The following is a 25,125-nucleotide window of genomic DNA, read 5'->3' as shown; positions in this document are numbered from 1 at the left end:
TAACATGTATATACAATATTTTATGAAGTTTTCATGTGTTTTATGATTGTCCATGGTTCAATAGGTTAAGGAAGCAATATTGTTAGGCTAAGTAAATACTATTGTTGTATTTCGCTGCAATATATTTGCGCATCAAAACATTAGTGAACACTACAGTATTATTATATTTCCCTACATCATATTTATGCACCAAGCATTTGCGAATTTTCAAGATTTGCGAGGTTCTTGATCCCTAACCCTCGTGAATATGGAGGGCCACCTGTAATGATATGATACACAAGATTCTCAATGTGTTTGTAAGTCAAGGACTAACCGTACAAGATATACAGACCATAGCTGACATCAGTGACATACTACTATGTATATAGAAAATCTCTTGTTATGCAGAGCATTTCCTGCAACTTGGATTACTGTATTTTGCGGCTTATTAGACACATTTTTTTTTCCATAAAATATCTCCAGAAACCACCCTGCATCCTATAAACTGATGGTCAGTGACTGGAACGGGTTATTTGTGTATCGTTCCAGTCACGGTATTGTGCCTTTTTTTGTTATTTTGGGGCATGGGGTGGGCTGTAGCTCTCCCAGTTATCCGATGCTGAACCATTGAAATAAAACAAATCATAAGATGTGAAATACAGTAATTTTGTCCCCAGGATGTGACCCACACCAGTTGGATTACTGGGTGAAGGCTCAAACCTCCATCACTAACTGGTTACAAACCATGCCATGTTTATTTCTCCTGGGTGACTTGGTTATTTTCTTTCTGTGAGCAGCGACCAACAAGATTTACTCTTGTGAAGCCAGCCATCGCTATCACTTGGTTCGTAAAGACACTGGACAGTAGGATGCTGTCGAATATGAAGAACATACTGAGAGATGCATCTCTGTCTTTGCTCACAAGGTCAGTATTTTTTGCTCACAAGGTCCTTCCTTGTCTTGCTCACATGGTCATTGTCCTGCTTATAAGGTTATTGTCCTGCTCACATGACCCTCTTCAGGTCACTAGTTCTATCTAGGGTGGAATATTGCTGCACACTAATAGCAGCTTTCAAGGCAGGTGAAATTGCTGACCTAGAAAATGCACAGAGAACGTTCACAGCACGAATAACTGAGATAAAACACCTCAATTACTGGGAACGCTTCAAGTTCCTAAACCTGTACTCCCTAGAACACAGGCGAGAGAGATACATAATTATATACACTCGGAAAATCCTAGAGGGATTAGTACCAAACTTGCACACGAAAATTACTCCCTACAAAAGCAAAAGACTCGGCAGATGATGCAACATCCCCCCAGTGAAAAGCAGGGGTGTCACTAGCATGTTAAGAGACAAAACAATAAGTGTTAGGGGCCCAAGTCTGTGCAACTGCCTCCCAACATACATAAGGGAGATTACCAATAGACCCCTGGCTGTCTTCAAGCAGGCACTGGACAGGCACCTAAAGTCAGTACCTGACCAGCCGGGCTGTAGTTCGTATGTTGGAGTGCATGCGGCTAGCAGTAACAGCCTGGTTGATCAGGCCATGATCCACCATGAGGCCTGGTCACAGACTGGGCCATGGGGGTGTTGAACTCCAGAGCTCTCTCCAGGTAAACTTCAGGTAAACATGGTCATTGCCCTGCATACAAGGTTATTGTCCTGCTCACCAAATTAATTTCTTATCATAAGGTCATTTTCTTGTTCATAAGAACAGTTTTCTTGATTGTTTCAGACAGCCAAAAGTATTAACAAAAAAATATTGTTTTTAAAGATTAAATATAAATATAAATATAAATGCAAAAAACAATGACAAATAAATATAAAACGCTAATAAAATGGATAAATGAACATTTAACATCACACTTAACCTTTATTGGCTCTTGTTGGTGTATGGAAGACAGGTAGGAGGTGAGAGGAAGGCGAGTTTATTATGCTTCAATATGATGCTAATATCATCTCTGCGGCTTATTTATCTATCACAATTCATCTAATATGACATAATAAACACTATTAATAACATAGAAACATGATATATTTTCTAACATGAATAAAATAAGTCATAATGTATGTGAGGAGTAAGTGGTGGAAGTGTTGTTGTTGGGTTTATAATGGCCACTGAGAGACGCCATACATAGTGGTAGTGGAGGTAAGGCGGCAGCAGAACCCACCACCACTCACACACCTAACCCTTAAGTGGTCCAAACAGATCGACGTTCAAATTCGCAGTGCTCCAAAAGTAGATCTACTTTTTTTTTACATATTTATAAATATAACAAAAAAAAAAATGTAGATAAAAGTTTTTTTACATGTTTTCAAATGTAAAACAAAAAACAAGATTTACATTTTTTACACACTTTCAGATGTTGAAAAAACGTATATATACGTTTGGACCGTTTAGGGGTTAATGTACATAATTTATAAATAAGAAATACAGTGGACCCCCGCTTAACGATCACCTCCCAATGCGACCAATTATGTAAGTGTATTTATGTAAGTGCGTTTGTACGTGTATGTTTGGGGGTCTGAAATGGACTGAAAATGGTCTGAAATGGACCTATTCTTAGGTGCTAAAGTAGAATAAGTTCACAATTTTGCCATTATATTCCAAAGCTCATTTTTTTGATTACCACTTTATTGGTCACCACAACCTATATTAGTCCCTTTTATATTATAATTTTATACTATAATTCTAACTTTAAAAAATTACCTTTATAGTACTACCTACTATCATATTCCCAAGCTCCACTATTTGATCATCACTTTATTTGTATTAGTCCCTTAGCTCATTATTTTACATTTGTTAAATAATCCAGGTGCTATTTTTTAGCTTAAGACTATTTACTTTGTTTTATACTTAATTCAAACTATAGATTCACTACAAATCTTATGATTACAAGCATTGATCCTGATACCAACCTCTTATTTAATGACTTAAATGAATCAAACAGTAACTGTAATTACTACACTGCAGAACAATCAAAGGCACTTCTCAGTGCCAACAACAACATAACTATATTTAACTACAATATCAGATCTTTAAGCAAGCATTACGATGACCTCATAGCATTACTAAATTCCTTACATGCCAATATGTCCATCATTACACTAACTGAAACCTGGCTAAAGCCTGATAGTACAGATGTCTATGCCGTTCCTGGTTACACAGCCATACACAACTGTAGGCCAGATCAACAAGGGGGTGGCACAGCCATATACTACTCAGACCAACTAGAATGTATCACTAATACTTGCACAAGGGATGAACATGGGGAATATATAATAGCTAAATTCAAATCAAAGTACCTACAAAAACCTCTCACATTGATAAACATCTACAGAGTTCCACAGTCAAACATTAGCCAATTTAGTCAAAATCTAGGAAGTATGATAACTGATGCACGCATGAACAAAGATCACTTACTACTCTCAGGTGACTTCAATATAAATCTCCTGCAAGACCAGGACCCACACGTTACTGAATTCACAAACACAATGAGTAACTGTATGTTACTACCAACAGTAACAAAACCTACAAGAGTTACAGAGACTAGTGTTTCCCTACTTGACCACATCTGGACCAACACCATATCCCCTTTAAAATCAGGCATAATTACAGATAATACCACAGACCACTACCCTACTTTCCTCATAACAACTCTTGGTAAACTACCCCAAGACACTACTAAAGTCACCTTCAGACTTCACAATGAGGCAGCCATTAATAACTTCACAACAGCAATAGCAAACATTGATTGGCACACTGAGCTAGAAACCTATACAGATATTGACGAATGTATTAATAATTTTCTAAAAAAAACCCAATACCTCTATAACAAGCACTGCCCTAAAAAAACTAAACAGATGACAGCAAAGAGACTGAACAGTCCCTGGCTAACACCCAGCATTCTCAAATCCATAAATACAAAACACCAATATGAAAAACAGTACAGAATGGGTCACATAACCAGAGACCAAACAAAACGTTACTCGTCAATCCTAACCAGCCTGTTAAGAAGGGCAAAAAAATTGTATTATGAGAACAGATTATCCAACTTACGAGGTGATATAAAAAAGACCTGGAAAACCCTATCAGAAATTCTGGGAACAAAAAAGATATCACGAAATAGCGAAATAAAATTAGCAAAAACAGATGAACCCCAACTCCCACCAACAGAAACAGCAAACAGACTCAATGATTTCTTCTCCACTATAGGACAAAACCTTGCCAATAAAATCCCAAGCTCAGATACCCCACCAAATGACTACCTCACCGGCAACTACCCGAACACACTGTTCCTAGCTCCGACTAACCCATACGAAGTCTCCCTTATTATCAACGCACTAAAAAACAAGGCAGGAGATTTAAATACCTTACCACCCCTTATATACAAAAAAGTGTCACAAGTGCTATCACCAATCATTGCAACACTCTTTAACAAATCCATTGAATCCTCCACCTTCCCTACAGTACTCAAAATAGCAAGGGTCACCCCGATCCACAAAGGAGGAGACCAAACAGAGTTGAATAACTATAGGCCAATATCCAACTTACACCCTCTCTCAAAAATCTTCGAAAAATTAATTCATAAACGAATCTACTCCTACCTTATCTCCCAAAACATACTCAACCCCTGCCAATTTGGATTCAGGCCTAATAAAAATACTAATGATGCTATTATACACATGCTAGAACATATATACACTGCAATAGAGAAAAAAGAAGTCCCACTGGGGATCTTCATTGACTTACGTAAAGCTTTTGATACAGTTGACCATGACTTGCTCCACGTAAAATTGTCACACTATGGTATAAGAGGGCACTCCCTCAACTACCTCAAGTCTTACCTCAGCAACAGAAGCCAATATGTGTACGCAAATGGGGCAAACTCTTCTGCACAACCAATTACAGTTGGTGTCCCACAGGGAAGTGTCCTTGGCCCTCTTCTCTTTCTCCTATACATAAATGACCTTCCAAATGCTTCGCAATTACTCAAACCCACACTATTTGCAGATGACACTACATACGTCTTCTCTCACCCGAGCCCAGTCACGCTAGCCAATACTGTAAATACCGAATTACAGAAAATATCTACCTGGATGAGGACTAACAAACTTACACTAAACATTGACAAAACCTACTTCATTCAGTTTGGTAACAGAGCTACAGATGTCCCTCTTAACATAATGATAAATGGATCACCTATCACAAAACTAACAGAGGGAAAATTCTTAGGAATCCACCTTGATAATAGACTCAAATTTCATACACATATACATCAAATTTCTAAGAAAATTTCCAAGACTGTAGGCATACTATCGAAGATACGGTACTATGTTCCACAGTCAGCCCTCCTGGCCCTATATCACTCTCTTATTTACCCCTATCTCACCTATGGAATTTGTGCATGGGGCTCAACAACAATTAACCATCTCAGACCACTAATTACCCAACAAAAGGCTGCAGTTAGAATGATAACAAATTCTCACTACAGGCAGCACACTCCACCAATATTCAATACACTAAACCTACTCACCATACAAAACATCCATACTTATTACTGCACCTATTACATACATAGAACACTTAACTCTGATATTAACCCTCCCCTCAAACATCTCCTTGCCAACCTCAACAGAACACATGACCATAACACAAGGCACAGATCACTCTTTGATGTTCCTCGTGTCCATCTCACACTATGCAAAAACTCAATGCACATAAAAGGCCCTAAAATCTGGAATTCATTACCTGTAAATATAAAAGAAACACAACCTGTTTATAAATTCAAGTCTCTTCTCAAAGATTACTTACTCACCCAAAACCAAATAAATACTGAATAACTGAACATTATAAATTGTATATCTTAAATGTTTCTCACAATTATATCACATAAATGTTAAACCTAAAACCCAATCTAACTTTATTATTTTTTAAATACACTACCTAACAGAATCACTACCTAACTGAATGCAACCATATGACCTGTCTTTGTAATACTCACTTGTGCTTTATAGTTATCTGTCTACATTAATGTTTTATCACTGATTTCATCATTGCTTAGTAGTAGCGCTGTATAGTCCTTGTGGCTTAGCGCTTCTTTTTGATTATAATAATAATAATAATCATTGCTTAGTTAATCTTAAGTTAATTTTAAGCCAGCCCGTAATGCTATGCATAGTATAAGTGGCTTTGGCATACTGCTCTTATCTGTATTTTTTTTGTACCTCTGTATGTGTGCACAAATTGGAAATAAATAAATAAATAAATAAATAAATAAATATTCCTTATGGGAACAAATTCGGTCAGTATTGGCACCTGAACATACTTCTGGAATGAAAAAAATATCGTTAACCGGGGGTCCACTGTATTTACATTTTAATTTATAAATAAGAAATATTTACATTGTAATTTATAAATAAGTTTATTCAGGCATACACAAATAGTTATGTACATAGATTATCATACATAGCACCATGTGTGTAAAGTATCTAGGATAACCCAAAAAAGTCAGTGACTTAGTTATTTCCATTGGGGTAATTTTATATTTACACTTATATTTACCTTTATACTTACACTTTTATATTTACACTTACCTTGGAGGAGATGTTAATTTGATGTTAGTTTGATGGAGGAGATGCTGACAGAGGTTTAGGGTGGTGGAAGATACGTAGCAGGGCGGCGTATATTCAGCGGTCCTATACACATCCAACAACATTGGAGAGTTACTTTCGTATCGTTTTTCTGTCGCTTAACTTAGTTGCTACACTGTTAATTCTACACTTTATCGCTGGCTGGCACTATAGCTGCTTTTGTATCGTACATATCGTAGAATCACTGAATCACTGCGGAAGGCACATTCTCCCCTCTCTTCCTTCTCCACTTTGGTACTTTGCTACGAGTTTTTTCTTGAATTCTAGTGTGCTTCTTTCCTTCTTTACCACTGGGCTGGCACTAGCAGCTTTCTTTGGGCCCATGGTGGCGTATTTAGCAGTTACAAGCACTAACAACAATGGAATAATACAAAATATATCACATGTACGTGTGGAATCATCCTCACTGGCTTGTAAACAATGGCACACTACATGGAGTGGACGGGTGGCCATGGCTTAGGCCGCGTGGACACGTTTGGGATGAATGCCCTTAACCGAGTTCTTGGGCATTAGCTGAGCCAGTACAGTGGACCCTCAACATTCGATACTAATCCGTTCCTGAGAGCTATCGAATGTCGAAAATATCGAAAGTCGAATTAATTTTCCCCATAAGAAATAATGGAAATCAAATTAATCCGTGCAAGACACCCAAAAGCATGAAAAAAAAAATTACCACATGAAATACATGTATTAAGTTTAATGCAATAGAATAATTACAATAACAACAATAACAATAGATTAATAACAATAGAATAATTGACACTTACCTTTAATGAAGATCTGGTGATGATTGATGGGATGGGAGGAGGGGAGAGTGTTGATGGTGTTAGTGTTTAGAAGGGGAATCCCCTTGCATTAGGACTTGAGGTGGCAAGTCCTTTTCCGGGGTTACTTCCCTTCTTCTTTTAATGCCACTAGGACCAGCTTGAGAGTCACTGGACTTCTGTCGCACAACATATCTTTCCATAGAGGCCTGTACCTCTCGTTCCTTTATGACTTTCCTAAAGTGTTTCACAACACTGTCAGTGTACAGGTTGCAAACATGGCTTGCAGTAGCTGTGTCAGGGTGATTTTCATCAAAAAAGGTTTGCACTTCAAGCCACTTTGCACACATTTCCTTAATCTTTGAAGTAGGCAACTTCTTCAATTTCTCTATCCCCTCCTCCGAAGCAGTTTCCTCAGTTTCCTCTTGCTGTTCAAGATGATCTAGCAGCTCATCAGTGGTTAGTTATCATTGTCCTCCTCCACCAACTCATCCACATCCTCCCCACTAACCTCCAACCCCAAGGACTTCCCTAATGCGACAATGGATTCCTCAACTAGCATAGGATTCTCAGGGTTAGCCTCAAACCCTTCAAATTCCCTTTTGTCTACACATTCTGGCCACAGTTTTTTCCAAGCAGAGTTCAAGGTCCTCTTAGTCACTTCCTCCCAAGCCTTACCTATAAGGTTTATACAATTGAGGTTATTAAAGTGATCCTTCCAAAACTCTTTTAGAGTAAGTTGAGTTTTTGTGGTCACTACAAAGCACTTTTGAAACATAGTTTTTGTGTACAGTTTCTTGAAGTTGGAAATGACCTGCTGGTCCATGGGCTCCAGGAGAGGAGTGGTATTAGGAGGCAAAAACTTCACCTTAATGAAGCTCATGTCCCCAGAAAGTTGCTCTGCCAAGTCTGTAGGATGACCAGGGGCATTGTCTAATACTAGGAGGCACTTAAGGTCTAATTTCTTTTCAGCTAGGTAATTTTTCACATTGGGGGCAAATGCATGGTGTAACCAGTCATAGAAAAAGTCCCTAGTGACCCATGCCTTACTGTTTGCCCTCCACAGCACACACAAATTAGCCTTGAGGATATTCTTTTGCCTGAACACCCTGGGAGTTTGAGTGATACACTAATAAAGGCTTCACTTTGCAATCACCACTAGCATTGGCACACATCAGAAGAGTAAGCCTGTCTTTCATAGGCTTATGTCCTGGGAGTGCCTTTTCCTCCTGAGTAATGTAGGTCCTGTTTGGCAATTTCTTCCAAAACAGGCCTGTTTTGTCACAATTAAACACTTGTTCAGGTTTCAATCCTTCAGCCTCTATGTACTCCTTGAATTCATGTACATATTTTTCAGCCGCTTTATGGTCCGAACTGGCAGCCTCACCATGCCTTACCACACTGTGTATGCCACTGCGATTCTTAAATCTTGCAAACCAACCTTTGCTGGCCTTAAATTCACTCACATCACCACTAGTTGCAGGCAATTTCTTTACCAAATCATCATGCAACTGCCTAGCCTTTTCACAAATGATCGCTTGAGAGATGCTATCTCCTGCTATCTGTTTTTCATTTATCCACACCAATAACAGTCTCTCAACATCTTCTAACACTAGCGATCTCTGTTTCGAAAACAAAATTGCACCTTTTGCAACAACAGCTTCCTTGATTGCCATTTTCCTGCTCACTATAGTAGAGATGGTGGATTGGAGTTTACTATACAACCTGGCCAGCTCCGACACACTCACTCCACTTTTGTACTTAGCAATTATCTCTTTCTTCATTTCAATAGTCATTAGTGCCTTTTTGCTCGAAGGCTTGGCACTAGAAGCTTTCTTGGGGCCCATGGTGACTTATTTTGCAGAAACAAGCACCAAACACAGTGATAATATGGAATGTACCGAATGTATCCTTAGATGCACACACACTGGCTGGCTTGTAAGCACTGGCACACACGGGGCAGTTCAGGCCACACGTGGACACGTCTCGTATGAATTGTATAGAATGTCAGGTTTTCCATCGAATGTCGAGGCGAAAATTTTGCGTTAAAATGCATCAAATGTCGGATTTATCGAATGTCGATGCCATCGAATGTCAGGGGTCCACTGTATTTTGATGCATAAAGTGCCGCTAACTGATTTTGCCATTAGCCGATGCCGCCGTTAACTGAGCGTCCACTGTACTTGTAGTAGTCACTGACAGTTATATAGCATTTGTAGTAACCCCTGACAGTTATATAGTAGTTTTAGTTTTAGTGATCTACTGTATCAAATGCTTTCCATAGGTCTGTGAAGAGCACCAGAGGATATTCATTTTTTCAGTTGCTGTAGAGTATATAGTAATTTGAGCATCTGAGGTAGTACAATTCATGATACAATCTTACATTTCTAAGTTTGTAATTAGTTCTTTTACAGTGGTAGAATACAAATATTCTATATTTCACTCTGTTACTAATGTATGAGGTAGTACAATTTATGATACAATCAATTTATGATAAACTCAATCTTACATTTTTTAGTTCGTAATTAAGTTCATTTACTCGATTATTAACATGAGGTAAAACAGACCAGTATCTAACTCATGCTTTTATTCAGCCTAAACCCAAAGTGGCAGGGGTTCAGTATGTTATGGGATAGGAGGTAGGAATATATTTGTTTATGTATTATTTTTTTTAAGATTTTAGAGAGCAAAGGCAAGTTCAATATTGGTCTGTAGTTATTTCTGTATGATTGTCTCTTTTGAGGATCTGGGTGACCCTTGCCATCCATACTCAAGACAGCAAGGGTCACCTCAAAGTACTATATAACTATATATACAGAACTAAATAACTACAGAATAATATCTAACTCTCCTTTGCTCTCTGAAATCTTCGAAAAAATAATCCATAAACCAGTCTACTCCTACCTCCTATCCCATAACATATTAAACCTTTGCCAGTTTGGGTTTAGGCTGAGTAAAAGCACAAATGATCAATTATTCAGATGCTTGAATTACTATATACAGCAACTGAAAAAAATGAATATCCTCTGAGGCTCTTCATAGACCTACAGAAAGCATTTGATACAGTAGACCACAATACCATGCACCTAAAACTAGAGCATTATGGGGTCAGAGGACATTCTCTCAGTTACATAAAATCTTATCTTAGTGGAAGACATTAGTATGTATTCATAAATGGCGTAACTTCCAATACTCAGCCTATAGTTGTATTTATTGTTTGTAGTTCATGTATATTTGTCCTAGGTCCTCTACTCTTTCTTATTTACATCAGTGACCCCCCAAATGCACATCCTGTACCTTCATAAAGTTGCTTGACAAGGTACATCCTGTACCATTATACTGACAAAGGTACATCTTGGACCATTATAAAGTCACTTAACAAAGGTACATCCTGGGCCATTATAAAAGTACACGATGAAACAAATGCTCGCTAAATGTTTCCTTTCCAAATTGATCAGTTATGAATTTTTGTTATTATTGTTTAGTATTTTAGTTGACAAATAAGTGTTTTCTAATACGTAGAGGTTTTATGTACCAGTAAACGTAAGTTAGTGTACTTAGGATAAACGGTTTTGTAATTACATTATCCTTGTTTTATCGGTGTTTTATTAAGTCAATATAAAGGGCTCTAAATATGGAAAGTTGCAAATAGCACTTAATTATTAAGGATGTGTATCTGTGTGTCTCTGACAAGACAGTGATGGTGTGAATGATGGTCAAAGTGTCTTTTTTTGGGTCACCCTGCCTTGTTACTGTGTTTTTACTGAATCATCTTATATATAAAAAACATCATTTGTTGTTTCTCAGGTGCGAGTTTAGAGCTTCCCAAGGACTCTGAAGGTAAGTCTGTATTATAAAAGGCTGAACAGTTTGCCTTGTGAAACTCTTATGTATTGAGAAGGTCACTTTGTTAATTATTGTAAAAAGTGTAGTAGCATCATTTTTTTGTGTGTGTTTAAAGATTAATAACTTTGTCATCTCATAAGAATGGAATAATGTGAATTTGTAAAATACTTTTTTCGTTACATTTTGGACTACAGATGCTCATCGACTTATAGTGGGGTTATGTTCTCACAAAACCATCGAAAATACTTTGTGAAATCTTTCTTTCTTTCAACGCACCGGCCGTATCCCACTGAGGCAGGGTGGCCAAAAAGGATAAACGAAAGTTTCTCCTTTCACACTTAGTAATATATACAGGAGAAGGGGTTACTAGCCCCTTGCTCCTGGCATTTTAGTTGCCTCTTACAACACGCATGGCTTACGGAGGAAGAATTCTGTTCCACTTCCCCATGGAGGTAAGAGGAAATAAACAAGAACAAGAACTAGAAAGAAAAATAGAAGAAAACCCAGAGGAGTGTGTATATATATATATATGCTTGTACATGTATGTGTAGTGTGACCTAAGTGTAAGTAGAAGTAGCAAGACGTACCTGAAACCTTGCATGTTTATGAGACAGAAAAATGGACACCAGCAATCCTACCATCATGTAAAACAGTTACAGGCTTTCGTTTTACACTCACTTGGCAGGACGGTAGTACCTCCCTGGGTGGTTGCTGTCTACCAACCTACTACCTACAACTTTGTCAAATATGAAATGATAAATAAGTCAATAAATAACTACTGTCACTGAATAATAAATAATTAACTAAATACCAGTATTGAAAAGTCAGTAAATGAATACAAGTTATGGACATGTTGCCTTCATATTGGGTAATTATCTCAAGTTTCACCTCCACAGTAATTGCTGCCACACCATCGTAAAGTTGAAATATCCCGAGTCGAACCATTGTAGGTTGAGGCGCACCTGTAGTGTATGGTATTGTGATAAAAGAATTGACCACACTTTACATCTATTGCAGGAATACTGCTCTAGTACATATGTTTGACCACACTTTACATCTATTGCAGGAATACTGCTCTAGTATATGTGTTTGACCACACTTTACATTTCTTGCAGCAACACTGCTCTAGTACATATGTTTGACCACACTTTACATCTATTGCAGGAATACTGCTCTAGTACATGTGTTTGACCACACTTTACATTTTATCACAGGAATTTATTTTTGTACATATGTCAGCATAGTTGCTGATCCCGTACATGTGTTGTATAGCTTATCTAAGTATCATAGTTAGTACCATCCATATGTTTTACATACATGACCCCTTTGCTAGGCCTAGTGACTAGTTTGTATGATGTCATATATAACATTCTACTGTTAAAATTATGCTACATTTACTATGGTGGGACACCACCTTGTAAGAAGCTATTGTGTCAAGTAATTCTTTATAAACTGGCCAGAAAATTATTGCCTTCATTGTCGTTTAAATATCCGTTGTGCAGTCACAAAAAAAAAAAAAAAATAAAAAATTGCAACTTGTATATTTACTTCAAATTCAGAGTCATGTACTTATATATCTGTTATATCTATGTGACTCTGATGGGTTAGTATTATACCCCTTCAAGAATATTTTATTATTCCACATACACTTTTTAAATTACACCAAAGTGGTTGGGCCACTTACCTTTATATCCTACCTCTTTCCCCCTCCCACCCTTTTCCAATATTTCTATCCTTACCCATCCATCTTCCTTACCCATCTTACCAAAGCTCTGGTCATAAGAAGAAGATGGCATCACGTGATCCTGCATGAGTGCATGGGCTGCGCTGCATCGGCCTCAGTTCCCGCATAGGTCTACGCCAGGCAAGACACAGCAGTTTGGGCTCTCCCCCTTCATACTCTGCTAATATAAATGTTACCATCCAACAAGTGTGTTTTACTCCAACCATCATATCTCCTACAAACTCCCACTACACATATTCAAAGTTAAAAAGGAGAATGATGTATTTATTATTTGTGGTTTATGTATACAGTGGACCCCCACATAACGATCACCTCCCAATGCGACCAATTATGTAAGTGTATTTGTACATGTATGTTTGGGGGTCTGAAATGGACTAATCTACTTCACAATATTCCTTATGGGAACAAATTCGGTCAGTACTGGCACCTGAACATACTTCTGGAATGAAAAAATATCGTTAACCGGGGGTCCACTGTATTTGTAAATGCTGTAGGGGTTATACAACACCTGGCTTGGTTATGCAACATCTGACTTGGTTAGGCAATACCTGGTTTGCTTATGCACTATCTGGCTTGGTTGTGTAACACCTGGCTGAGCTATACAACACCTGGCTGGGCTATAAAATACCTGGCTGGGCTATACATCACCTGGCTTGGTTGTACACCACCTTCCTTGGTTATACACCACCTGGCTTGGTTATACAACACCTGGCTTGATTATACACTACCTGGCTTGGTTATACTCAAATGATCTCTACAGATTCAGCATTTTCCATAACTGTAACAATTTTCCTGGCTAGGATGTTCATCTTTGGAGTACTGTAGCCACAGCTCCCGTGTCCTCACGTCAAACAGGCAAAGGTTATTGTCTGCTAGATGGTTTGTATACAAGATCAAATGAAGAATAGATCTTCGATTATGCAGCATCCTTGGCTGGGGTTGAACAAGAGTCAAAAACACGATAGTTACATCATTTTTTTTTTGATGTTCTGGTGTTGTTAGAGTGCTAGCAAAATAGGATTAATCAGGGGATTCAGAGAACCTGGTTAGTGGGACTTTGAGTCCTGGAGGTGGGAAGTACAGTACCTGCACTCTGAAGGATGGGTGAGGATGTTAGCCCTGGAAGCAGGAAGTACAGTTCCTTTACTCTGAGGGATGGGTGAGGATGTTACAGTTCTGGAGGTGGGAAGTATGTGCCTGCACTCTGAAGGATGGGTGAGGACGTTACAGTTTTGGAGGTGGGAAATACAGTTCCTGTACCCTGAAGGATTGGTAAGGATGTTTCAGTTCTGGAGGTGGGAAGTACAGTACTTGCACTCTGAAGGATGGTTGAAGATGTTAGTTTTGGAGGCAGGAAGTACAGTATCTGCACCCTGAAGGATGGATGAGGATGTTACGGTTCTGGAGGTGGGAAGTACAGTTCCTGTACCCTGAAGGATGGGTGAGGATGTTACAGTTCTGAAGGTGGGAAGCACAGTATCTGCACTCTGAAGGATGGGTGAGGATGTTACAGTTCAGGAGATGGGAGGTACAGTATCTGCACTCTGAAGGATGGGTGAGGATGTTACAGTTCTGAAGGTGGGAAGCACAGTATCTGCACTCTGAAGGATGGATGAGGAGGTTACAGTCCTGGAGGTGAGAAGTACAGTACCTGCACTCTGAAGGATGGGTGAAGATGTTACAGTCCTGGAGGTGGGAAGTACAGTACCTGCACCCTGAAGGATGGGTGAGGATATTACAGTTCTGGAGGTGGGAAGTACAGTACCTGCACTCTGAAGGATGAGTGAGGATGTTACAGTCCTGGAGGTGGGAAGTACAGTACCTGCACTCTGAAGGATGAGTGAGGATGTTACAGTCCTGGAGGTGGGAAGTACAGTACCTGCACTCTGAAGGATGGGTGAGGATGTTACAGTTCAGGAGATGGGAGGTACAGTATCTGCACTCTGAAGGATGGGTGAGGATGTTACAGTTCTGAAGGTGGGAAGCACAGTATCTGCACTGAAGGATGGATGAGGAGGTTACAGTCCTGGAGGTGAGAAGTACAGTACCTGCACTCTGAAGGATGGGTGAAGATGTTACAGTCCTGGAGGTGGGAAGTACAGTACCTGCACCCTGAAGGATGGGTGAGGATATTACAGTTCTGGAGGTGGGAAGTACAGTACCTGCACTCTGAAGGATGAGTGAGGATGTTACAGTCCTGGAGGTGGGAAGTACAGTACCTGCACTCTGAAGGATGAGTGAGGATGTTACAGTCCTGGAGGTGGGAAGTACAGTACCTGCACTCTGAAGGATGGGTGAGGATGTTACAGTTCTGGAGGTGGGAAGTACAGTACCTGCACTCTGAAGGATGGGTGAGGATGTTACAGTTCAAAGGGTCACATTAACTGTGATGTTGCATTGCTTCTGACAAGACAGCTATTGAATGAATGATGGTGAATGTCTTTCCTCTTTTATTTCATTGCCCCATCATGGTGGGAGACAACTGATATGTAAAAAAAATATATTTATTGTTCTTCTGGATTATTTTTCAGGTCTCTGTATTAAAAAGACTGCTGCACAGTTTTGAATTTCAGATGACCGATTGCTGGATAATCAATGATGTATTTATTTAGCCACACAGTTGTGTGCATGATAATGTGTATAAATGTGTAGGATGAGGATCTTCCATATATTAAGCTTTACTGGGCATAAACATGACACTGTATATCTCTGAATTCATATAGGTAAAAAATAACAGTCTTTTTATGTCTTTCTCATAATTCAGTGTTATACAACAGCATTGTACAATCAGTGCCATTTTGTGATGTAGTGCTTGTGAGGTCACTAAGGGAGACCTAACTTCAGTAAATTGTCACACACCTTGCCTTGGCAAGGTGCCATAGCTGTCAGACACGCCTCTCAGCTTAAGTCAGGTCTTTTGTTCTTGAACTGGTGTCAGGTTGTAACATGTAGTCTATGCCTTATGGGAAAGGGGGTGCTTTAAGGACCATATAAGCTCAAGGAAACAGCCAGAGAGGGAGGTTGGTGACAGGTCCAGTGAATGGGAGCCCTGGATAGTTGTGTGTGTAGTGGACCACACATTGCAAATCTTGGGTCAGCTGGTCGGTGAATTAAGAGCGAGTACAAGTCTGTGTTACTGATAACATCTACCCTTTCCCTGGTAATAAGTCTCATAGGTCAGTTATGTAATTTTCCGTCAGGATATGTTGTATTCTCACTCTTTATGTTATTAAGTAAACTATAGCCATAGTTCCCATTTTTATTTGTACCCTCTTATGCCATTGCCTATTCTGTTAGGCACTGGGATAATACAGATGTGTTCACTTGCTGGGATACCTCAGGCAGAGTGAGTAAAGGTCTCACAATTTTCAGAAGTTTTTCAATGTGTCAGCCATATCCCACTGAGGCAGGGTGACTTAAAAAGAAAAACAAGTCTTTTTTTATATTTAGTGATGTATACAGGAGAAGGGGTTACTAGCCCCTTGCTACTGGCATTCCTCTTCAAGGGGGGCTCCTTGGTATGGTGAAAAGGCTCTTGGTCTGAGGAATTAGACCTGTTGGTCTCCTTCCTCAGACCGAACCTAATTACCCCCCAATCCCCCCTTCCCTATCCCATCCTCCCTTTTTCCTTTCCTTTCCTCCTCCTCCCCCCCATCCCTCCCTTATTCCCTTCCTCTTTTTGGCCTTTGGGATTCTTTCCACAGGCCTACTGGTTCCTAGGTAGGGGAAGGGTACCGGGGTCAATCCCATTCTGCTGAGGTTCTTGGCGGTGGTGTAGTTTGCCGTGGAATCTGGATCGCCTGGGGATATCCCGTTCCCTCTCCGGTCTTCTGGGGGGTGGCTTTGGGTGTCTTTGGGGCGACGGGTGTATCTCTGGAGGCCGCCTTTCAGATTCCGGGGGTGGTGGCCGAAGGAGGTATGCTTTGTGGTTGATATCCGGCCGCCCTCTCTTTTGTCCACCGAGGTAGCTCAGCAGATGTGAGGTTGCTATCCTGGATTGCTGGTTTACTGGCATGAAGGGTAGGATATAGTGCGGGTTCCGTGCCACACCTGCACTACTTGCGGTGTTGAGGTCCTCTTGGGCGCAGAGGGTGATTTCTGGCCCTTTCATTCCTCCTAGGAACTATTTCTCCCCATTCCCCCCTTTTTCTTATTTTTGTTTTTATTTTATTTTCTTCTTTTTTTCTTAAAAACAAAAAGAAAGAAGTAACCTAACCATGGAAGCCCTAATCCATGAACTTGCTACCCCCGGGCCCCTTACTGATACCGCACCCCATTCTGACCCTGCCTCATTTTTTGACCACTCTTTGGACACTCCTGATGGCCCTGTACCTCTTGCTGGTGCTGTTTCATCACCAGCTTCAGGTACCAGGGTCTCGACTGACTCCTCCAATTTGTCTGACCTCCGCCCTCCTTTGACTATGCTTCCGGCCTCTCCCTCTATGGTGCAGCAGTTGTCAAATCGCCAGCCCATCCCACGTCAGACTAACTCTGGTCCCATTTCTAAACGCCAATGACAATCTCCTGATTATGTTCCATCGTTACCTTCCCATTCTACTTGGAAAAGACCGACACGTCATGCACTTCTTCTCCACACTCGGTTTCGGACCACACAATGGACTAAATTCTTTACTTTAAGACTGACTTCTTCTACTGCCTATCTTTCCGACCATAGTATTGGCAAATCTCTCCTGCGCCGTGTTGGTAGAGATATTTCATTTCTTGCTCTCAAGAGCGGTACGCGCATCGTCACTGTCCAGAATGTTACTCAAGCTCATGATCTTTCTCTCCTTTTGCATATCGATACTACTCCTATCACTATTGAAAAACATCTTTCTCTCAATTCTTGTATTGGTACTGTCATTCTGCCCATACCATAGTCCTAGTTCGGCTATCAAAACTTTGGGGGCCCAGTCCCTGGACCCATTACGTACCTCTGTAATCTGTAAATACCTTTGTAACTTGTCATGATTGTGACCAGACTTACCTGGAGTTCATTACCTTTGTAAATTGTGAGTTCATTACCTTTGTAAATTGTGAGTTCATTACCTTTGTAAATTGTGAGTTCATTACCTTTGTAAATTGTGAGTTCATTACCTTTGTAAATTGTGAGTTCATTACCTCTGTAACTTGCTCAGCTATCAAAACTTTGGAGTCCAGTCCCTGGACCAATTATGTACCTCTGTAATCTTTTGACTACCGCCCACAGGATGGGTATGGGGTGCATAATAAACATATTAAACTAACTAAAACCATAGTCCAACAGAATTTTTGGACATGTGGCAATGACATTCTTGAACAGCTGGAACTCCAGGATCTTCCAATCCTCAAAGTAGACACTTATGTCCTTCCTGCCCGCTGGTGGAGACGATACCCTTGCAATGTGACTCGAGTAACTTTTGACAGCCATGAACTCCCGTCCTCTGTTTATGTCGCGAGACAAGTTAGAAAGGTGATCCCTACACTGCAACAGTGTAGAAATTGCTAGCGTTTTGGTCACCCAGCGAAATATTGCAGATCTATAGCTGAATGCCCAGTCTGTGGTGCCGACGACCATTCTAATACATCTTGCAGTCAACCACCCTCTTGCCTGAATTGTCATGAGGCTCACCCTTCGTACTCTCGCCATTGCCAGGTCTACTTAAATGAGCGTGAAATCTGATGCCTCAAAGAGGCAGAAGGTCTCCCTTATGCTATGGCAGTTTCTCATCTCCGCCTTCAAGGGAGACTGTCCTGTGTTTATTATTCTCGTGTTTCAAAACATCCCCCCACTTCTGCAGCCTCCTCTGTGGTTACCCCTCCCATAGCCACTCCAGTATCTAATTCTTTTGCTGTCCTGGGCTCTGACGTCCCTACTACAACACCTCAGTCTGTTCTCACATCTTCGCGTCCTTCCTCACAAGCCCCGGTATCGACAAGACCTCATACGACACCTTATACCAATCGCCCCTCTACTTCTCAAAAGTCCAAAAAATCCCCATTTTTCAAATCTTCTTTGCCCCCTCCTTCCCTTCTTCCACCTCCGCATTTTACCTTTACAGTCTCTGTGCCTAGTTCTTCCCCTCTCTCTGGAGAGGGGAGGTTCACCCTCCTCCTCGTACTATGCCTTCCACCCCCGTCTCCTCCCAAGTTTCTCCCTCTTCTGCCACCTCCTAGGTTTCTGCCTCTTCTGTCCCCTCCCACACTTCTTCTCCAGTCCCACTACACTCTTTCATCCCCCCCTACTTTGGTACAGTCCATTACTGTCCCAATCTTTACTCACCCTCCTCCTCCTACCTCCAGTATTGTCTCCCATACGACTTTGAATTCAGAAACACTTGAAGCCATTTCAGAATATATTGCAGAGATTAAACCTTCAATGGACACTGATCCACCTCCTGTTCCTTCTCTTCCCTCTCCTCCATCTCCACAACTCCATTCTTCGCAACGCTCCGTTCCTTCGCTGCTTGAACGTCTTCCAATGCCACCGCACGTTGACTTTTCTAACCCCTCCAGTCCGTAGGTGACCAGCCCTACGGATTCCTGGTATTTTCCTCATTGCCAATCATGGCCTATTTACAGTGGAAGATCCACGGCCTCTCGGGTAATCGGGGTGAGCTTCAGATGTTGCTTTCCAGGTTTTCCCATGTTGGTGTTTGCTTACAAGAACCAAAATTACACTCAGCTGTTTTCCAACTTATCTCAGGCTATAATTTATTGTATTATTTGGATCCTTTCTCAGATGGGACCTTTAATGAAAGTGCCCTTCTACGCAATGATATTCCGTACTGTCAACTATTTGTCCATGCCTTGCTGCATTACACTGCAGCCCGTATCCACTTGAATAAGTGGTTCACAATATGTTCTTTACATCTCTCTCCTTCTCGAGCATTTTCTATCCCAGATTTTGCCTTTCTTGTTTCATCCTTACCACCATCACTTCTGTTACTTGACGATTTTAATGCCCACCATTTCCTCTGGGGGGTCTCATTGTGACTCACGTGGCATCCAGTTGGAGACTTTTCTCGCCTCTCACCCCCTCCATGTTTTAAATATGGGTACTCCCATTCATTTTGATCCTCGTACTCATACTCTCTCTTGCATCGATCTATCGGTCTGCTCTTCCTCCACTGCACTAGACTTCGCCTGGTCTGTTCTACCGGACTTACATGACAGCTATCATTTTCCAATCATTCTTACTTCTCCTTCATATTCACCACCTTTCCGTAGCCCTCGCTGGCAATTTGATCGGGCAAATTGGGACCTTTACTCGCAACTCACTGCTTTTAGCGAGGTTCCTTCTTCATCCATTGATGAGCTCCTACACCTCTTCTCGACATCAGTTTTAACCGCAGCTTCTCATTCTATACCCCAAACCTCAGGCAGGCATTCTCAGAAGTGCGTGCCTTGGTGGTCTCCTGCTTGTGCTCGTGCAGTACGTTTGAAACGCGCTGCATGGGGCAGGTACTGGTACAATAAAACTGATGAGAGTCTTGTAGATTTTAAGCAGAAGCGTGATTGCTCGCTGTGTCATCCATGACGCTAAATGCACTTGCTGGTGAGATTATGTTTCCACCATCACTTCTGCTTCCTCTATGAGTGCAGTCTGGAAAAAAGTGAGGAAATTGAGTGGTAAATACTCTCCTGACCCAGCTCCTGTTCTACGGGTCGCCAGTGTTGATATAGCAAACCCTCTTTACGTTGACAATGAAATTGGCACTCATCTGGTCCGTATTTCCCGGGGGCTCCATCTATGTCCCTCGTTTCTTTCCTCAAAGTCTGCCAGAGTTAGTACCCTTGGACTTTTCTTCTCTCAGAGATGAGCTGTATAATGTGCCTTTTACACTTTGGGAACTGGAGGCAACACTCTCAGCTTGCTGATCATCGGCAGCTGGGCCTGACGGCATTCATATTCGGATGTTACAACATTTACATCAGTCAGCCCTTGTAGTCCTCTTACACCTCTTCAATCTTATTTAGTCACAAGGAGTTCTTCCTCAGCTGTGGAAATCCGCCATTGTTCTCCTTTTCCGAAAGCCGGGTACTATGGGACATGATGCCTACCACTATCGTCCCATTGCTCTTACTAGTGCAGTTTGCAAAGTGATGGAATGTCTGGTAAATTGACGTTTAATGTGGTATTTAGAGACACACAACAGTCTCTCCACTAGTCATTAAGGCTTCTGTAAGGGCTGATCTACCATAGACCACTTACTACACTTGGATACGTATGTTTGTAATGCCTTTGCGAACATTCACTCGGTTAATGCCATATTTTTTGACCTTGAGAAGGCATATGACACAACTTGGAGGTATAATATTTTGGCCCAAGCCCAGGCCTCCGAGGCAATCTACCATCCTTCCTTAAGAACTTTTTAACTGACAGACATTTCCGTGTTGAGTTAATAATGTGCTCTCCCCAGACTTTGTCCAAGCTGAAGGTGTCCCTCAGGGATGTGTTCTGAGCACAACACTTTTTCTCCTTGCTATGAATGATTTGGCCTCTGTTCTTCCATCCAATATTTGGTCATCACTCTATGTTGGTGACTTCGCTATTGCTTGTGCAGGCACTGACTGTCACCTCATTACAGTTTCTCTCCAACATGCGGTCGACCATGTTTCCAATTGGGCCACCACACATGGGTTTAAATTTTCCAGTACCAAAACTCGCCAAATTACTTTGACTAGATGCTCTGTCAGCTCCGATCATTCTTTGTATCTCTATGGCTCCCGTATCCCTGAACGTGATAGTCAGGTTTCTAGGCCTTCTGTTTGACCGTAGGTTATCCTGGAAACCTCACATTACTCTCTGGAGGGAACCTGTCAAAGCCGGCTGAACCTTCTTAAAACCCTTGCTCATCTTTCATGGGGAGCTTATCGTTGAATTCTCCTTCGCCTACATTCAGCCCTCATTTTATCGAAACTCGATTATGGTGACCAGATCTATTCAGCGGCTTCTCCTGCTACTCTCTCTAGCCTTAACTCCATCCATCAGAAGCGAATGTTCCATCCTTGTCTGATCGAGGTGATGCCCATTGCCTTTGCTACTATGTACGCTCTCACGATCTCCGCAGTCCATTTATAGAATGGTCACTGATATTAGTAGACATTATTTGTTCGCCGCCCCTGTTTGCTCCATCCCTTCTCTCTTCGCCTACATTCGCTCTTGTCTTCCCTTCAGTTACCACCTTTATATGTTCATGTAGCATCTCACTTTTCCCTACCCCCCTGGGAAGTTCCAGCTGTTTGGGTCTTTTCTTTCTCACTCCCTTGCTCGAGAGCCCAACTGCCTACGGTGGCTTCTCGCTCTCTTTTTCTTGACCACTTCCACTCTCATTCTCATGCCATCACAGTGTACACAGATGGCTCTAAGTCTTCTGATGGCGTCGGGTTCGCAGCAGTGTTTCCGGACAGCATCATGTGAGGGCATTTACTATCTTCGGCTAGCATTTTTACTGCTGAATTGTATGCCATTCTTGCAGCACTTATTTGTATCGTATCTATGCCTGTGTCATCATTTGTGGTTGTCTCAGACTCCCTTAGTGCTCTACAGGCTATACGGAAATTTGATACACCTCACCCCCTAGTTCTCCATATCCAACTTTGGCTATGCCGTATCTCTACCAAGCATAAAGATATTGTTTTTTGTTGGGTCCCTGGTCATGTTGACGTACAGGGCAATGAACAGGGAGACACTGCTGCGCGGTCAGCAGTACATGACCTGCCAATTTCATACAGAGGTGTTCCATTTCCGGACTATTTTGCTGTAATAGCTACACACCTTCACATCCATTGGCAACAACATTGGTCAACTCTGCTCGGTAGCCAACTTCATTCTATTAAACCGAGCATAGGTTACTGGCCGTCTTCTTGTCATCAGTGCCGAGGTTGGGAGACTACTCTCTCCCGCCTTCGCATTGGCCACACTTATCTTACTCATGGGTATCTCATGGAGAGGCACCCTGTTCCTCTTTGTGAGCAGTGTCAAGTTCCAGTATCGATTAGCCACATTCTGTTAGACTGCCCTCTCTATCAACGAGCATGCAGAATTTACCTCCAACGTCGTATCCGCTCTACTACTCTCTCTTTACCTTCTTTTCTTGCTGATGGACCCTCCTTTAATCCTGACTCTCTCATTGACTTCTTGACAACGACTGATTTACTCCACAAACTCTGATAATGATACCTTTTGCACTCCCCTCAGGCCTTTCTACCTCAATCTCTTGCTGCCCTCTACCTTTTCACCATCCAATGCCCTGCTGTTCTCCGTAACCTATTACTCATCCATCTCCCTTTTGCCACCTGATACCCTTGCTTCCTTCCTGCCCTGCAGTGCTGTATAGCCCTTGTGGTTTAGCACTTCTTTATGATTATAATAATAATGCTACTGGCATTTTAGTAGCCTCTTATGGTACACATGACTTTCAGAGGAAAAATTCTTTTCTTATGCTTAAATGATGGCACAGCAGTGTGGTACAGTTGTCTTAGGCATGGAACAATGATGTATAAAGCCAGGATTACCTATACATTTATCATTTACAAGTCATAGTAATGGTATAGACATGTACAATATAGTACAGTACAGTGGTACCTTGGGATACAAACTTAATTCCAGAAGGCTGTTCGAGTGCTGATACCGAACAAATTTGTTCTCATAAGGAATATTGTAAATTAGATTAATCTGTTTCAGACCCCCCAAAAATATCCTTGCAAAAGCACTTACATAAATACACTTGCATAATTGTTCGAGCTTTGAGCTGTTCGTATCCCGAGGTACCACTGTACTTTATTTTGGTTACTGTGGATCTAGTGGGCCCAGAGATTTTAATATCAATATTATATAATATTAATTATGAGGTGTGTATATAACAGTGGTGTTGATATGTCAGGGAGATTGCAACACCCAAAACATTTATTATAAAACTGCAATAATCATCATCACAAACTGCAGAGAGAATCCCATGACAAACTTCCATACATCCACAGCACAAAGGTAAAGCAATATGGAAAACTAGACACAAATAAAGTATAATGTAATCTTTTATTGACTGTTTAACACACACTGGCTTTATCAAGATGTGTTTGTGACACAGTGGCTTTATCAAGATGTGTTTGTGACCCTGGCTTTATCAAGATGTGTTTGTGACACTGTGACTTTATCAAGATGTGTTTGTGACACTGGCTTTATCAAGATGTGTTTGTGACACTGGCTTTATCAAGATGTGTATGCGACACTGTGGCTTTATCAAGATGTGTTTGTGACCTGATAAAGTCCACTGTGTGGGTCAAACAGTCGATAAAGGATCACATTACTCTGCATTTCTGTCTATTTCTCCATCGCGTTGGTGTTTTATACCATTTATCTCCATCTTTGAGCAATATATAATTATCCCTACATGTAACATCACCTCTAAGATCACAATTTTTTTGTACCCGAGCCAAAAAGAAATTGTGCATGTCATCTTGTATTTGTGACATTGAGACAAACACTAACAATACAAGATTTTTCACAAAGTTCCATGTGGTGGATGTGAAATGTTAGTCTTTATTTAACACATCGGCCGCTTCCCACCGAGGCCATGTCACCTGAAAACAGAAGAAACACTTTCATCATCACTCATTCCATCACTGTCTTGCCTGAGACATGACAACACTAAAGTTCAAAAAGATATATCTGGAAGAAACTGCAAGAAACTAAAGTAAATGCATTATTGAGCATAAATATGCATCTTAAACCAATGTTTGTCCAACACAAGAATTAACACAACCATGAGATGAAATTCTTAACTCAAAATTGATAATAAAAATGGAAAATTATCAAAAGTGTTAATGAGGGTTGAAAAATACAGAAATATATAGTATGAAAGAATTGTTATGTGACATAAGACAAGCACAAAGGACCAAGACAATTTACAACTGGAAAAAACTTTAATACGGATATTGAAGCATCTTGATGCTGGTGAGGGGCTTTGATCTGTGCTTCTACCCTAGCTTCCCTTCAGGTGCTGTACAATCCCTCCCTCCCCCCCTCAAGGAAGGTTCCTTGATGTTGGTGAGGGGCTCTTGATTTAGGGAATTGGATCTGTGCTCCAGTTCCCCGAATTAAACCTGAATGCCTTCCACCCCCCCCCAGGCGCTGTATAATCCTCCGGGTTTA

At 41.0% G+C, this 25,125-nt stretch overlaps 1 protein-coding gene and 1 long non-coding RNA gene across 2 annotated transcripts in view; one reads left to right on the top strand and one right to left on the bottom strand.

Moving 5' to 3' along the window:
• Positions 1 to 260: 260 nt before the first annotated feature.
• On the top strand, positions 261 to 16,238 carry LOC138851721 (uncharacterized). Its single transcript, XR_011391371.1, has 3 exons — positions 261 to 904; positions 11,207 to 11,239; positions 13,016 to 16,238. It is a non-coding gene; the product is annotated as an uncharacterized lncRNA (long non-coding RNA).
• Positions 16,239 to 23,845: 7,607 nt separating this feature from the next.
• LOC128703533 (FH1/FH2 domain-containing protein 3-like) overlaps positions 23,846 to 25,125 on the bottom strand; it is a 46,547-nt gene continuing 45,267 nt past the window's right edge. Inside the window, exon 5 of the transcript XR_011391370.1 lies at positions 23,846 to 24,554. The gene's annotated coding sequence lies outside the window, so the exon portion shown is untranslated. The remainder of the gene's footprint in view (positions 24,555 to 25,125) is intronic.

The sequence above is a fragment of the Cherax quadricarinatus genome, unplaced genomic scaffold (genome assembly GCF_038502225.1).
Source record: "Cherax quadricarinatus isolate ZL_2023a unplaced genomic scaffold, ASM3850222v1 Contig1815, whole genome shotgun sequence".
Classification (NCBI taxonomy): domain Eukaryota; kingdom Metazoa; phylum Arthropoda; class Malacostraca; order Decapoda; family Parastacidae; genus Cherax; species Cherax quadricarinatus.
The sequence above is the reverse complement of the archived record's forward strand: the minus strand, read 5'-3'. Positions and strand labels throughout refer to the sequence as shown.